Below are 16,931 nucleotides of genomic sequence, written 5' to 3'. Positions count from 1 at the left end.
CAGTCAAGGTAGCCAGCATTGATTCAGGGACAAAGGAAGAGGGACAGACAGTTGGACATTTGCACACACATGGTCACAGATACATGTGGACGCCCCCCCCACACACACACCCACATACACCCCAGTCTTGGACCTGGGTGTCAGGCACCCAGAGGAACCATCAGGCCCCAGACATAAAGATGCACACTTATCCTGCTGTGGAGGGGGCTCTTCTCATCCTGGACTGGGAGTGCCTCGAGGGCAGGGCTGGTGCTTTGTGGGATGACCAAAGGGGTGAGACCCAGATACCCAGAGTGCTGCAGAAGACACCCAGGGGGGAGCTCAGACACACACGGGGAGAGGCAGACACACCCTCACTTGTTCTCTCCACAGCGTCTCAGTCTGGTGTGTCTTGGCTAGAAGGGGCTGGCTCCAAAGACCCACTGGAGAAACCGGAGAAGATTCTGGGAGGCAGGGGGTACAGATAGGGTCCCAGATATGAGATCCTAATCTGGGTCTCTCTGCTCCACTAGGCTGGCTCATGTGTCCCTGTTCACTTCACCCCAGCCACCCCTGAGGCTTTTACCACCCCCAACCCCTCAAGGGCCTGCTTTGCCTCCCACCCCCACCTTAAAAGGGCAGCAGCAACTTTGCCAGCAACCCCTGACCTCTCTCTGACCCCTCCACTGTCTTCCTCCTGCCTCCCACCCTCATCACATCCCCAGCCCTGACTTCATGTCTGCAGGGCCTGGGCGGCCTAGGCGAGGGAGAGATAAGGCTGGCATTGCACGCGGCTCCCTCCTGTGCACCGACGGGAAGGGTGGGCCAGGCTGCCAGCCTTGAGAGCGCCCATGAGTCACTAGGTGGGCAGGGCTGAGGCTGGTGTCCGGGAGGAAAAGCCATTTCCTGTGGATAAGGCCAGAGGCCCGCCGTTTTTGCATTACAGTTTGTGCATTTGGGGTTTTGTTTCGAGAGGTCCTTCCCCACTCCTATGTTACAAAGGTATTCTCCAAGTTTATTCGAGCACATTCAGTTTTTCTTTCACATTTAGGTCTGATTTTAATCCATCTGGAGTCATCTTTTTACGAGATATTAGGTAGGGATCCAGTTGTAATTTTTCTCCATAAAGCGAGCCCATTGCCTCAGCCTTATGAACAGCCCATCCTTCCCACGGACCTGTGATGTGTTAACTTGATCTGCTCCATGGCCCATTTGTCTGTTCTTGCCCTCCTACCATTTTGTTTCCCTTCCAGCGGCTTTGTAGGACATTAACATCGGGCAGGGCAAACTCTCCCTCTTGATTTTTTTTCACATTCACCTACCCATTCACGAATCTATATTCTTCTGTATATTTCAGAGGAAGTTTATCAAGTTCCTCAAAAATATCCAGCTGGAATTAGGGATTTAAGTTCAGTGAAGGACCCATGTTCACAGTGACAGACAAGAGGACAATATTTGTGATTTGTAAGCATCAGGAACTGCGATTTGGAATATATAAGGAATATCTGCAAAGCAAGGAGGAAAAGATAGCAGCCCCAGCAGAAAAACGGGTTCAGGGTATGAACTGACCATTTGCAGAGGAAACATACACAACTAGAGATCATAGGAAGAGAGACTCGAACTCACTTATAATCAGAGAAATGCAAATTAAAACAATAGTGAGATATTACTTACCATCCATCAGGCAGTCGGGCATTAGAGAGCTGGGTAATGCCAAATGCTGGCAGGCATGTGGGCAGAGGTGTCATCTACCAATGCTCCGTTAAATTAAGTGACATCTGCCTTAACACTCTGCTCTCCTAGCTTTCTCCTCAAAGCACTCCCACCCAGGCGCACAAGGGGACTTCCATGGCAGCATTGTTTGTGGTGGCAGGGAGAGGGGCCCCCTGGGTGGCCAGCACTAAGGTGTGGGTGCAAAATATGGCCATGCCCACCCTGGGACACCATGCAACCATTCCAAGAAACAAGCCTGGTAGAGATAAGTCTATGTTGTTAGACCTTAAAAGCAGAGCACTGAGGGGAAAAAGTATGAAAGAAATATGGTACCTATTCCAATTCTACTCATGTAAATAAAAAACCTCTATTTCCAAGACACGTCATCCTCCCAAGAGGAAACTCATACACAGTAAGCAGTCACCCATTGTCCATATTTTACAAGAACACACATGAATGAAAGGACATGCATTGGAACAGTTGCCTGTGGGGGGAGGAGAATGGGACCAAAAGGGACCACATAAGTAAAACGTCTGCACTCAAGGGTCAAAACAGATTTAAAAAATAAAATGTAAACTGGAGGTTCAGATTCCCTCTACTCCAGGCACTCAAGGAGCAGAGACCCTGGAAGAGAAAGACCCTGAGTCCCCAAGGGGAGCACCCCCCCCTTCACTCCTACCCCAGAACAGGGAAAGAGAACAGGCTGAAGGTGGTAAGGGGGCCTGGGAAGGCGATGGTAGGGAGGAAGCAGGCAGTGGGAGGTGGGAGCTGAGGGCATGGACGACAACACAAGTGGACCCCTTGTGGGGGAACAGTGTGGCAAGGTTGGGGGGGGGTCAGGTGGCAGAGGCAGGACCTGAGGGCTGTGTTAGGTCACACTCTCTGCTGGTCCCATCTCCAGGGCAGAGCACGGCCTCGTTTTCTGAGCCAGAAACCCAGACATGTGGTTTGCCAGAGGTCTTCTTTTTTTTTTTTTGGATTTGAGAATTTATTTATATGAAAAGTCTTACCAAAGTGTAAACATTCTGGGCCTTTGCACATGCTGCAGACTTAGTTGGAATGTTCCCTCCAAGCCCCCCTCCTGCTCCGTGTCCGTCTGATGAACTCCAGCCACTCTTCGAGGCACCTCCTTCAGGAAGATTTCATTGACTGATGTCCTTCCTCCCACCCAGGGGTGGTCATCCTTTCCTGGGGAGAGCCACAGCTCCTCACGGGGGCTTGACATACCCTCCATTCGTATGTCAACTTTCCCTCCACCCTACTTGGTGGTTGCCTTGCTCTTCTTTCCCAGTGCCCGGTACCCCATGGGGTTCAGCGAAAGTCAGGGGCATGCGTGACACGTGGATGTTTAGTTATACCTGCAGGGGCTCAGGCTGGGGCAGGGACTGTCTTCCCAGCACCAAATCATTGGGGTTTGAATTGAGGTGGTCTCCAGGCCCTTCCTCAGTTCTACTCAGCTATCCCAGGAGGCTGGAATAAGCTTATTCGTTGCTGCCAGAGATCTAGGGGTCTGGGCCTGTGCACTGGACATTCACTGTGTGTGGGCAGTCAAGACCTCAGACCACAGAAGGCAAAGAGGAGAGTGGGGGAATCAGGCTGCCATCTCAGGGGGCTTTGAGACAGGGCCCAGGTAGCTCTTTCTATCACAGCTGCCCTTCGTTGGCCAGAAAGATGGGGGCACCATGGGAAGCCTACCCGTCACCTCCCTGAGGCCAGATGGGGGTTGTTCATGGTGGGACTACTTTCAGACCCTCCACCGACCCAAGAAAACCCCTGGCAGCTTCACAGACCCTTTCTCTGAGCGGGGCATTCTTCCCAGACAAGGGGCCTGTCTGGGCCAGTCTGGAGGACCTGTTTGAGTCCCCAGTTGGGGAATGTGAGAGAGAAGGGAGAGAAGGGATTTTTTTAAAAAAAGCATGTACTTTAATTTTCTGTGCGACCAGCTTCCAAAGTCGCTGCTCCCCTCCTGGCTTGGCAGCACTGCCCGCCTCGTGCTGTTGACCTTGGCTGCGGGTTTGCGGGGGCTGGAGCTCTCACACCATAAATTCCTGTCTTCTAGGAATCCAGCCTGGGAAAGAAAGGAAACACGGAGGAGAATATTTGATTAACATTTTTCCAACGTGACCACATCACAGAGACGTGTGGCCGGAATTCTCACCCTCGACTGGGCGGGACGGGCTCGGCTCGTGCCCAGCTGTGGGGAGGGTGTGCTGGGCTGGGGGCCCTTCTGGCATGAAGGCAGACTGGTGTCTAGGCCGGCACTGGCCCTCAGGGTGGAGGGTTTTTGGCTGAGATCCAGGTTAGGTCAGACCCCTGGAATTCGAGTGCCTGGCAGAGCTCACCTTTGACATAAGTGACTCCAGGGGATACACCTTAAGCTTGGGGTGGACCCCAGGGGTCTGGGGCTCTGACCTTGTTTTAACCATCTGATCCCCACTCTGGGGACAAAGCCCTCTTTGACCCCAGATTGAATCTTGACCCTAACTCCAGACTCAGACCTCGCAGGAGTTCTGCAATGACCTCTGACCCAGCCCCAGGCCGATTCAAGGCTTTCCTTCATTACTGAGCTCTTACACAGAAATCCTTCATGACTCAGTCACTGTCCCCAAGCTCTGAGCCTTTATCGTGAGCCTGAGGCTAGTGCTATGTGACTGTCCCCAATCCTACATTGCCAAGCCTCTGGTGGTCTGCCCAGTCTCCTCTCCCCAACCCAACACAAGGAAGGCCACTTCAAGCAAGGTGCCCCCCCACACAACCAAGCCCCCCCCCCCCCCCACCGCCTGGCTTCCTTTCCCCTCCACCTGTTTAACATCTCAGTCCAGCCACCACCTTTGTTTCCAGGACTTCTCATTTTTTTTCTGTCCCCTCTCATTGGTATTTAAATATTGCATTGACAAACGGAAAAAAAAAGAAAACCCCTCCTTGAACCCCATTTCCACCTCTGGCTGCCCCCTGTCTCTCATCTCCCTGACACAGCCAAACTCTCCAAAAAGCTGTCTGCACCGTTGTTTCCACTCCTCACCTCCCTTTCGCTCCTCAACCCCATCCCGTCAGCCACTGCCTGCCCCCAACCACCCGAACGGCCCAAATGGCTCTCGCTGAGGTCAGTGACGACCCCATGGAGTCAGCCCAATGGGCATGTTGCAGTCTTTCACTTACCATCTCAGCAGCATTCAACAGGGGGCCACCCACTCCCAAGACCCAATCTTGCCAGGCTCCGAGGACCCTACTCTGTCCTCCTCAGTCCAGACTGGCAGTGTCATATCTGCCTAGCTCTGTCCCTTGGGCACCACAATCTCAGTAGTCTAAACCTAGACTCTTCCTTTTCCCCGCCAAACTGCTCACCCTGCAGTGCTCAAGGCCCAGTAAATCACACCATCCCTGTTGCTCAAACCTGGGTCACTTTCCATGCTGCCCTCTTCCTCCCCGTCCCAGATCCAGCCCATCACTGTGCTCCAGAGAGATTACCTCGTGAGTATCTCTCATCTTTGCCCACTTCTCTATTTCTGCCACATTGCCACCCCCATCACCACCCCAGCACTGTCTTGTTACCTCCGCCCAACCTCATGTACAGCCCCTCGCCACCTCACCGCGTCTCATCACCCCTAAAGCCACCATCACTCCACCCTCCTGCACACCATCCTACCCACCACCCATCACCACCACCCTCCCCAACCCTCCACCCCGCTGCACACCAGTCCAAGCTGCCATTACTTTTCATCCGGTTTAGTGGGCTAGTTTCCAAGTCGTCTAACCTCACCCACTCCTGCCCCCTTCTAATCCAGCTTGATCTTTAAAAAATGCCAATCTTATCACATCACTTGCCTAAAACCCACAATAACTTTCCACGACCTAGAGGACAACATAAGAAATCCTTTCCGTGCCCACAGGGCCCGTATTTTCTGGCTCCAGCCTCCTGCACTGATCTCGCAGTGGTCTTTCGTTCCAACTCCGCCCCAGCCATCCTGGATGCACCCGAGTGTACTGTGCTCCCCTCTCAGCCCGGGTTTGGCAACCCTCTTCCTGGAGCCCTCTCTGCCTTGTCTGTCTCCAGCCGGAACTCTCTCTGCCTGTCTCCCTGTAGTCATAACATCTACTCATCCACCGGCTTAGTGCAGACATCACCTTCCCCAGGAAGCCTTTTCTCACTCCCAGAGCAGGTCTGGGGTCCCCCACTGGGTTGCCATGGGACCTGAGGATCACAAATCACATGAGTCATGATTTCTTGGCTCTCTGATCTCAAGTCTGGAAGCCCCCCAGGAGCAGAGACCGTGGGGGTACCCACCACTGTTTTTCCTGTTTCAGGCACACCATAGTCACTCAAAACCATTTTTAGAATGAATGAGCATAGAGGGCCTGCTGTGAGCTCCAGGTGGGTGGGTCCCTGGCTTACTTCCCTTTGTGTTCCCAGGGACTAGGTGAGGACCAGGTACAGAGGACGGGAAGTGAGGGTTAGCTGAACTAATACATTGACAAAAAGCAGAAGTGGCAATGGGGATGGGGAGGAGGAGGGACTGCTCTCCCAAAGTGGCCTGATGGACGGAGTAGTGAGGGAGGGAGGGAGTCCAGACACCTGAGTATTTCCCTTTTGCAGAGACCAGAAGGTGAAATGGGAAAGTGAAACAGGCCTGGGGCTGTCTGGAGAGAGAAAGAGTGAGTTGGGGGGAGGCGCAGGGGCTGGGAACACCCAGTCAGGGAAGAGGTTTGCAACACCGTGGCGTGGAAAGGACCCTCATTTGACAAAGGGGCTCTGAGGTCCAGAGAGGGCTGGCGGCTTGTCCAGGGTCACACAGTGGCTAGTGGCAGAGCTGAACCCTGGTCCAGGATCCTGACTATGGGACCATGGTCAGCCCCCATATTGTACCTCCTCTGCCTTTGGCCTTCACTTCCTGTGCTCACATCATCATCTCTGAGAGCCCATCTGATTCTCTTGGAGCCTCTTTTCTCCTCCCCAACCTCCTCACACAACCCCCACCCCTCACCCCTCACCCCACCTTGGCCCTCCGGTGCTGGCGCTACCACTGGCCTCACAGTCTCCTGAACTCACTAACCTCTCAACCCACTCCGACCAGGCCTTGTCACCCTCGTCATGCACTTGGCCTTCAACCCCTCTGTAGCATTAGCTTCCGTTTCTCTTGGCGATCCTTCCCATCCCTGCTGCCACCGCTGTCCTGTACCAAGATTAATTCCACAATCATCCCTCTCATCATGTATAAGTTGATGTAGCACCTGTTAAAATGCAGGTAGGGAGGGCAGGGGTTGGAGGGTTTTTTTCTTAGAACAACACCAAATGATTCTATATTTCTTCTGGAAAAATATACAGGTGACAATAATTTTTTTAAAAATTCAGGGCAACAGGAGAAATGGAACAAGATCCTGCACATGTTGGTACTAAGAGCAGCATTTACTGTGCACCTACTGTGTGTCAGGCCCATGCTGAGTGCCTCACAGTCATTATCTCACCACATGCCTACTATACAGCCTTTTGTGAAGGTGTCACTGGGGAGTCTCTACCGCCACCTCCACCTCATATTTCTATGTGAAGGAACTTCAGCTAGAGGACATTCCTGTCCTCTCTCTACTGTTGTTTCTCTTCCCCCAGGACACCTGTATTTTCTGCTGTGCTGTTGTAACTTCAGGGATGGAGGAAAGACCTGAGGTGTCTGGTACTACCTGTGATTGGGGTCCAAGTCTATTTAAGTCAGGGATGAAAGGCAAGGATGCCCTTTGTTTCTTGGCTTGTTACTTTTTATTTCTTTTTCCTGCCTTATTGCAATGGTCAGGGCCCCTACTGCAATACTGAATACAGTGGAGGCAGTGGACAGAAATCCACAGTAATAAGGTTGATGTTTATCTCTGTCTGACTGATTCCTATAACTCTCTCTCAGTTTGTCCTGAACTTGCGAGTAAGATGTCTTTTATAGGTCTCCTAATACTCCATTTTATAGATGAGGAACTGTGAGGTAATTTGACCAAGGTCACACATTTATTAAATGGCAAAGTTCCCATATAAATCCCGGTCAGTTTGACTTCAAAGGCCATAATCTTAACTACTATGCTATAAAGCCTTCAATAAAACATGTTCTAAAGGAACAATAATTTAACAGTGTGGTACTGGAGTAAGATCAGAAATATGCACCATTGGAATAGATACAAAGGAGCAATTATGTATAAGAACCAATTATATGTAAAAGTGCAACACATGGTAAAGCAAGTATTATAAAATGAATTGAATAGTTAGCAATTTGGGGTGGGAGGAAATTGGCTAACACTTTATATTTAATGCTAAAATTATCTCCAGACAGATGACAGAGTTAAAACTTATATAAATAAGTAATAAAATTCTACAGTAGCTAGTAGGAAATACTGCAGTCTTTCTTACCCTCTGGAAAAGCATTTATAAGTTTTCCCTAACTTTCTTAACTTTTCTTAAACTTCCTGAGGTGTTTATAAGTTTCCAAACAATGGAAGAAACCACAAAGAAAAAGATGAATCTTTTTGCCTATAGGGTAGAGGGTGGAGGGGCAAGGGGCAAGAGGGGCATTTTCCTAGGAGTGTCTATGAGAGACGAAGCCGCAGTGACCAGCAGTGTAAATGATCTTTGAAGACTGAGAAAGAGATACCGACACACTGCTGCCACGTTGCCGTTGCCCAGAATGCCCTGGCAGCCCTTGGATGCTCACACAGGCCACACCCCCAGGACACATTCACATCCTTAGTTGTGCACTAGATCCCTGGTTTGCATGCACACACCCTTGCATTGCCACAGGTATATCTTCCCTTAGCTTCACTCACCACACTGGTCTCCCACAAAAGTGCTCCCTTGGAGAGTTGCTGCGATGTCTGCACATGTGTAGGCACGTGCACACCCACTGGGACGATGAAGCCAGTGGCTGGGCACAGGCCAGGGCCCTATCTGTCTGCATAGCCTGGGCCACTCTGGGTGAACCTTGCGTCCCAGGCATGGCAGCGGAGGGCCCTGCCAGGCCCCACCAGTTGGTGAGGCCTGAGACCCACCCAGACTGGCCCAGGAGGAGCCTGGGGCCCAGCCCATCCACTGCTCTGCTCCAGGTCCTGCTGCCCCCCCTATACTCCCACCCTGGACCCCTCTCCACTCCAAGAGGTACCACATATCTGCACCTGTTCTGAACCCTGTCTGCTGGCTCTGAAGGATGGGGCGCGGGGGTTCCAGGCAAGGACACAGGGTCCTGTCATCTTCTTCACCTGCAGATTCAGCTCTGTTCCCCAAACCCACCTGTGCAGGCTGAGGAGGCTCCACCACCTTCTCAGGGGTCTCCAGGTAGAGTGCTGACCTCCATCTCTGCTCTCTGGGTCTGCTCCTGCCCACCAAGTCCACGCTGCCCTCCACCCTCTGCAGCTGGTCCAGCTCCAACCCCCAATGTCTGCCCGAGTTTGCTCCCCACACCCAGAATGTCCCTCTAGAACTTGAGTTCTGACCCACGCTCTGTCTGGATCTTGGCTGAGCCCTCATCCCGTCTCCAGGCCAGACCCCTGCCTCCCGGCACAGGGCAGGCCAGCAGTCAGTTTTCGCCAAATGGGTCAATTCCTCCACAATCTCCTCAGACAGTCTAGTGAACTCATTGACCCATCCCCTCTGCCTCATCCTTAGCGGTGGGCTGCTTTGGGCCAGGAGCCTAGAACTTGCTCGATGCGTCGTTGTTCCTGGCCCCATCCCGCCATGCACATATGCACTCCATTTGCTTCTCCCTTCCTCAGGGAGGGTGTATCCGTTCTAATTCAGGGAACCTCCTGCTAGACACACAGATCAGGACCGGAGAACCACAAGTTACCCTGGACATCAATCACCCTTTCTGTTGTCTGGAGGTTTTCTAGGTTTTTCTAGGTGTTGGGCTGTAGCCACTCCGTTCCATTTGCCAGCCCAGGGCCTCCAACAGGAACCCTCCCATATGAGGCCACCTCGTGCCCTCTGAGTGTGTGTATTTCCCTCTCAGGACTTGACTTAGGGTTTTGGGCTGCTCCAAGCCCCCTGCACAGGTGGCCTCTCTGAGCAGAGGCAGGTATACCAATGCTTCAGGCACACTGAGTACCCCGCCCTCACCCCTGCTCAGTCAGTCCTCGCTTCCCTCGTCTGTCATCCTGCAACCTTGTTGTTCGAAACAAATGAAGCGATGAGGCAGAGGGGTAATCTTGTGGGTCAATGTTGCTGTGAAACTTACAAAGGGTGTTAAGGCCAGTGGGACCCCTTTCTCCAGATGACCCTCTGAGGGCCTCCCAGCCTCACTCTTTGATGACCCGGAAAGAAAGCCAGGCCTCCCTGCCTCTGGGCTTGAAGAGCAGCTGAGCCCTCAGTCCCAGCCCCTATCCAGCCGCACCCCCAATAGGACAGAGAGCTCTGGGGAGCAGCCCAATGTTGGGGTGACACCTCTACTCGCCAGTGGTATCCCTAACATCTGGCTGGGTTATGTGTCCCCAAACTGGATGGTTAGTGCACTTCCTCACCCACATGCCCCTCTGACCAAGGACAAGCCTACAAGTGGGGTTCAGGCTTTTTCTGGGCTTCAAATTACTGGCTTTTCCAGGAGCTTATCCCAAAACTGATTTCACGAGCCTTTGCTCTGGCACTCAACTGGACAAGTAGCCAACGCTTGGGCACCCAGCCTCCTTGCTGCTCAACTTGAAGTCTTTGTGGAGGGAAGAACATGTTTTTAAAACACACAAAAAACTCATCCTGTCTGAACTGAACACTTTCTCCTGCTTGTTCAACACCACCATTTACATTCCTGGGCCAGTCAGCGGCCAAGATATTTATAGCATTACCCTGGCACTCCATCTTGCCTAATTGGCGCGGCCTGACGGGGCCCCCATCCGTCATGGTAAGTGGGCCTTTCACCAGCCTCTGGCGGGCTCTCAGCCGACCCGGACGTTCCCAGGCCTGGGGGAGGCTGTCCCCCGCCTAGCCTACGCCCCATACCCCTCACTCAGACCGTCTGTACCGTCCAGCCTGAGGCGACTGAGGATTCCTGACAGCATCTCCCCAGACATTCCCAGGCCTCCACGCTGCCTTCAAGCTTCTTGTCGCCCGTCACTCTATCCTTCTAACTTACAAAGGTGGCCTTGTCACTCCATTGCCTAATAACTTCATGGGTTCCCTTCCCTGCAGGATGGAGCCTCAATTCTTTCATCAGCCCCCCAGATACCATCCCCACTGACCCCATGACATCTCTGTCCAGCTCTCTCTCTCCACTCTGCTCAGTGAGCCATACACCATTTCCCACAGCATCCTTCTCTCTCCCTGGCATACTTCCCACCTGCTGTCAGCCTGCTTACCTCTGCTCATCCCCTGGGATCTGCCTTAGCTGCCCTCTCCGCTGTGAAGCTTGTTCATGCCCTTTTCCCTCCCCAGCTCCCAGCAGGTCTGGGGTCTCCCCTCGACCACGCCCCCAGGAAGTCCTGAGGTCCCTCGCCTGCAGCGTCCAGCACACTCATCACATTCGATTGTCCTTGCTCCACCTTGAACTCTCCAGGGCCAAGAGCAGGGCTTCCTGCTCCCGGTGGCTACAGGACAATCCTCAGAACTGCTGAGAAATCCATCTATTACTTTGTCCCTTGGGTCCTAAAGACTCAATGGTTTTGTTCCCAAAATACCATATTTCATCAATTCCCCAAAAGCACTGGTTTCACATTTTCACATCTTTGAAATTGGGATGACATGTCATAGTTTAATTATCATGGTTTTAACCTTTCCTAATGGGCCATAAATCAACGGTGCATCTTTCGTTTCATGACCTCGAAGACTTGATAGAGCAGAGTAATAGCATTGATTACAGTGTGTCACTGAAACCACGTAGTGGCTGGAGGTCAGACCTCTGATTTGACTGACTTGGGTCCTGAACCTGGCTCGGCTATATTCTGGCTGTGACACTGGGTGACTAATCTTAGCTTCTGAACCTCGGTTTCCACAACTGGAAAATGGGGAGCACTGATACTACCTACCTCATTGGGTGGTTGAGATGATTATATGCAAAATGAGAGAGAATTGGAAATGCTCAATACACTATAATAGCTGCTGCTATTATTTCAGTGGTTACTTCATTCAACAGAGACTTGAGTGCCAATAGGGAGCAGAGTGGTGAGCAAGGCAGACATGGCTCTGCCCTCACAGGTCTTGCAGCTTGGTTACAGAGACAAGGAGTAAACATATAATTATAAATTAAGGTAAATTCCTATAAAGGAGATAAACAAGGGGCTTTAAGGGAATGGCCTGGAGGAAACCCAGTTTGGGGTGGCCAAGAAAGTGAGATACCAGCCGAAACCTGAAAGACAAGAATGCATCAACTAGGTGAAGAACTGCAGGGAAAAGATTCCAGGCAGATGGAACAGCATGTGCAAATGCACAGATGCAGAGAGAAGGATAGTGCTTGGACAGTGGAGGGAGGTGAGGTAGCCAGGTCAGGAGGGACCTCATAGCCATTGAGGGTTGTCAATTTTGCTCCAAATGCAATAGGAAACCGTTGGGGGGAGGGGCAGTTTAAGCAGGAGAAGGGAACCTGATTTCCATTTTAAGCCAGTTCCTCTAGCTCTGTGGGGGACTGGGCGGAGCGGGCAGAGGGGAGGCAGGGAGGAAGCTGCTGTCCAGGGGAGAGCGGGTGTTGACTTGGACACCGTGGTGGCAGCAGGAACAGAGGGAAGTGCATTTGGGATTTATTTTGGAGGTAGAATTGACAAGTCTTGGCAATGCATCGATGTGGGTGGTGAGGGGAGGGATGATCCAAGGATGCCTCCCAGTTTTCTGGCCTGAGCAACTGGGTGGACGATGGTGCCATTTCCTGAGACTGGGAAGACACAGGGAGGAGCAGGTTGGGGAGGAAATCAAGAGTTTACTCTTGGACATGTTAAGCTTGAGCTGTTATTTGTCTTGCCTGGCTAACTGCTGACAGAGCTCCACGGGCCTCAGAGCTGCAGGGAGACCAGAAACCACCCTGCCCATGTGTGGCCCTATTTGGTGTTTCAAAGCACTGAAATTGCTGAAGCATCCTTTATCCTGCCTTTGCAGTGCCAGAGGCCAAGGGATCTTCCCGGTCCTTAGCGGGGGAAGAACTGATTTGCCCCAACCTCTTCATTCTACAGCAAAGAAGGACTGCGACCTGGTCCATAGGCTCAGTGGGGAGGCATCCACGCCTCTGCTGGGATGGCCCCATCCACTGAGCTCCAGGATCTGACCTGACCTTTTTCTGTACCCCAGTCTAGTCCCTATCTGCACATCTTAGACCCTTTCTGCAAAATTCTTTAGAACCACACAGACTCTAGTTCAAATTCCACCTCTTTCATCCATATCTACTAGTTATGAGCTGGGTGGCCTGGGGTAAGTGTTCTGTATCTGTGAAATGGGGGTGATGACATCTACGTTCCCTCAGGAGCACTGTGAGCATTCACTGAGCTAATGCTTGTAGGAGCTTCACACCAAGGCTGCTGGAAGCAAGTGCACAAGTTGCTGTTCTTCTTTATTATTACCCGACACCTCTCTCAAGCCCACTGTAATGCCCCAAGTGTGAAATCCCTAAGCTGGGACCCCCAGGGCCTTCCCTTCTTTTCCTGCTTTCCCCTCTGTGGCACCTCAACAAAGCTTTGATGGTGTCAATCAATGGGAAGGGGGGCACTGAGTCACCCCCTGTTGGCACGTGGTGGCCTCTGGAGTCTGCAGGCAGAGTTGGCCTAGTCTGGTGACTGGGGCGGGAACTGGCAAGGGGCCGGGGAAGGGGAGACAATGGGCCCTTGTCTTTACTGAGCTTTCTCCTTCCAAGACACTCCAGCCCCTAGACAAATATGACCTCATTTCTCCTCAAGCCTCCAGGACCAGGGCAGAAACAGGCCTGGAGTTGGACCCACCCACCCCATTTCGCAGAGTGGAAAAACAAGTCACCAGGGGGAAAGAAGACAAGAGGGCACTGAGGCTCTGACCCTAGTACCAGGCCTGAATTCACGTCCTTCTGAGCACGATACTGGACAAACCTCTGGGTCAGACTGGCTGTGACTGGATCTCAGCCCTGCCACTCACAGCTGTCTACCCTGAGCAACTCAATTAGCTTATCTGAGCCTCAGTTTTCGCATCTGACCAGGGGACTGGCAGACCCTCCCTGGCAGGATGGTGGTGTCCTTGGACACCATTGACTAGACAAGGGCTCAGACCAGCTTGCTCAAAGCCCAAGTGCCCCCAACCCCGACCTGAGGGGGGCGATCTTCAAGGGCAGACAGGTTTGCTTGGTGATGGGGATTAAGACCTGCTTAACCCAAGCCCCCAGGGACCACAAACGCACCCACCCCCACCCCCAGCCAGGAGTCCTGCAACAGGAAGGTGTGGTAGGGACCTGGCATATCCTTCTGACCAGTTTCTAAAGGACATTTTCGGGCACTGGCCTTGTTGGCTCTCACACCCCTGCCATGGCAGCACTACTTCCTATGCTGCTATCCCCCCATCCCACCCAGAGAGTCTTCTCCCAGCCTCGTCTCTATCTCCAGGCCCACCTGGGAACACCCCTGTACCCCACCTAAAGGAGATCACGGTAATCCACGGAGACATGTGAGCCTCAGGTGAGAGCAGAGACCTCTGGGCCAGCATAGGGTAGGCTGGGGTTGATACTTAGGAAGGTAGCTTTGTTGTTAATGGCAATAAGCATTCTCAAAGTTCACTTAGAACGACCTCCAACTCACAGACAGAGAAAATAAGGCCCCAAGACAGACAGGCCAGGTCCAGAACCTGGCCTCTGGGCATCACGTCAGGGGTTCTCAGAGCCAACCTTACCTACACAGCTGGTGTCAATGGCTGGCCTTGGGCATGTTGAACCCAGGGACCCAGGTGAGAGAGGCGGATGAGTGGGGTTGGAACCCTCCTGGAGGTGGCCCAGGCTCTGGCCCTTCCCTTGGCCCCAGTTTCCACCACGGCTGCATTCCCAGTGAGATAAACAAGGGATCAGTGGGAGCAAAATGAATGAAGTAACGGGGAAGATATGAGTGACCGCGCCCAGCCCCCGACCCGCCCGCCCACTGCCCGACAAGGAGGGCTTTGGAAGAAGCCAGGCCCCCACCAGCCTCAGCCAGTGCCAGGCACCTAGGGAGCTCAGCTCAGGCCAGGCCTCAGCTGATCCCCAGGCTCAGGATGCAAGCCCCTCTCAGAGCCCCTGGACCTTCCCCGGGCTGTCCCTGAGCCCCCAATCCCCTTCCTGGCCTCCTCAGCCCCCAGCCCTCACTGAGCTGGGATTATTTCAAATCTGGAGCCTGGGTGATCTGGGGGAATGCCTCACTTCCATATGCAAACTCACTGAGCCTTCCCCTCCCTCCCCCAGCTGTCTGGAGCAGCAGGGGTTTAACACCCTGGCTCAGCTGGGTCTGGGGCTTGGCCCAACAGAGCCCATCCACATTTCTGGGTACCCACTGAGCCTCTGCCTGCGAATGGTAGAAAAGCTCTTTATTCCCAAGACCTCACCAACCGCCGTGCCAACTCCTTGCCCTTCAGCCTTTGGCCATCCTGACCTCTCTAGTGGAGCCCTGGAACTCTGGAGGCATCTCTGGGGCCAGATGGGAAGCTGGCGCTGCTGACTCAGCTTGGACACCAACAAAGCTGGACACCAACGCAGGCACCTTCCCTGCTGAGAGGGAGACAAAGAGCAAGTGTCAGCTGTCAGCTGGACAGGACTCCACCCTCCGGCTAAGGCCGGCTTCCTGCTGCAGGGATCCAGTGCCTGAGCCCTGACCAGGACCACCAAAGCGCAGGCCCTACCCCTCCTTGCCGTGGGAAGCAGAGGTAGAGGCAAACAAGCCTTCTGCCTTCTGGGAAACACGCAGAGTACCCACCTGTACCCTCAGCCAGAAGCCTGGCTCATTTGGGGTGGGGTCCCCCAGGGCCTGCCCACCTGGTTCACCCTGGGCATCAGCTGTCTTCTGCACATGGCCTCCAAACTGCCACAGGTCCTAAGCAGGTTGTCTCTCTCCTCCCTAAGACTTCTCTGCCACCAAGCCAGCCAGAGCCATGGCGCTACAGGCCTGGAATCTGCATTTTATTAACGACAACTCCTCAGGTGATCCAGACCACACCTGAAGAGAAGCTGCTCGGTCCCTCCCTCAGTTACCCATTCCTCCTAGTTTCCAGAACGCTCCCTGCTGCCTGCTGAGCTTTACCTACCCCCTGGCTCCCTGGTCCTCGGGCCCCCATTTTCCAGCGGCCTTCCTGCCACCTCACCCCACTCACCCTCTGCTCTGACCATTGAAAACCACCTCCCCTCAGTCTGGAATGTTTGTTCAATGGCCTCCTTTCTACCCAAGACATCTCTGCTCAGCTCATGGACCAGCTCCAATGTGACTCCGAGAGCCTTCCCTGATTCCTGCCTTGTCCATGCTTTCCCTTCGTTCTGACATTTCTTCTAGTTGCATTCATCACCCTGTACCCAACTCGCCTCCCCTCCTGGCTGCAGCTGTGTCTCACCCCTGAGCACAGCCCAGCCAAGGACTGCTGGGAAAGCAGGGCCCAGCAGTCTTGCGGAGACACACATGCCCAGTCTCAGATATCTTGGGGCTGCCGAAGTCCTGTTATCTATTCTGCTCTCTCCTCACCATTTTTCAAAGACAGCGGAGACCCAGGTAGGGAGTCAACTTGCCCAGGGTTACTCAGCTGAGGTGGTGGCGCTGGCCCAGGAACTGACTGACCTGTGATCACTCTGCCCCGGTGGCCTCACTGACCGGTACCATAGTCTTGGACAGAGGTTCGAACACAGGCTCGCCCAGTCCCCAGGCCCCAGATGGACCCTGGCGGGACACGCTGCAAGAAGAAAAAGAAAAATTCTGAAATCAAGGGTTTGCCCAGAACTGAGGCCCAGAGCCAGGAGTCTAACACCACCGGCCAGAATGAGAGGGTGGAACATAGGGAGCCCAGAACGGCCCTGAATATGGGCACACTGCGAACACGGTGGTGAGACTCCTCAGCTCTTGCTCAAACTGGGGCCCTGGGCCCCTCTAGCTAGGAGTCCATCTGCCCCAGGGGTCACTGGTTCCCAAAGCCGCTACCCTGAGAGTTGCCAGGCAGGGCCTGGATCTCAGAGTTGATGCTAAACACACCCGATCGTAGCAGACAGATGTGGGAGGCGCCCCAAAGAGGCCAGCACTGTTTGAGCAGAGCAGCGATGAGGTGACCCCTGACTCCCTGCCAGGAAGCCACTTAGCAGCAGCCTTTGGCGTACCGGAGACACCCAATCTGTCAGCACAGGCCA

General features: G+C 53.4%; 1 long non-coding RNA gene across 1 annotated transcript; it reads right to left on the bottom strand.

Annotated features, from left to right (window-relative positions):
• Positions 1–3,655: 3,655 nt before the first annotated feature.
• Positions 3,656–16,470, bottom strand: LOC141570386 (uncharacterized). Its single transcript, XR_012494388.1, has 4 exons — positions 16,372–16,470; positions 15,202–15,317; positions 14,474–14,613; positions 3,656–3,760 (listed from the first exon to the last, which is right to left on the bottom strand). It is a non-coding gene; the product is annotated as an uncharacterized LOC141570386 (long non-coding RNA).
• Between the last annotated feature and the right edge of the window lie 461 nt (positions 16,471–16,931).

The sequence above is a fragment of the Rhinolophus sinicus genome, linkage group LG03 (assembly GCF_036562045.2).
Source record: "Rhinolophus sinicus isolate RSC01 linkage group LG03, ASM3656204v1, whole genome shotgun sequence".
NCBI lineage: Eukaryota > Metazoa > Chordata > Mammalia > Chiroptera > Rhinolophidae > Rhinolophus > Rhinolophus sinicus.
This window is presented reverse-complemented; position numbering and strand designations above follow the sequence as displayed.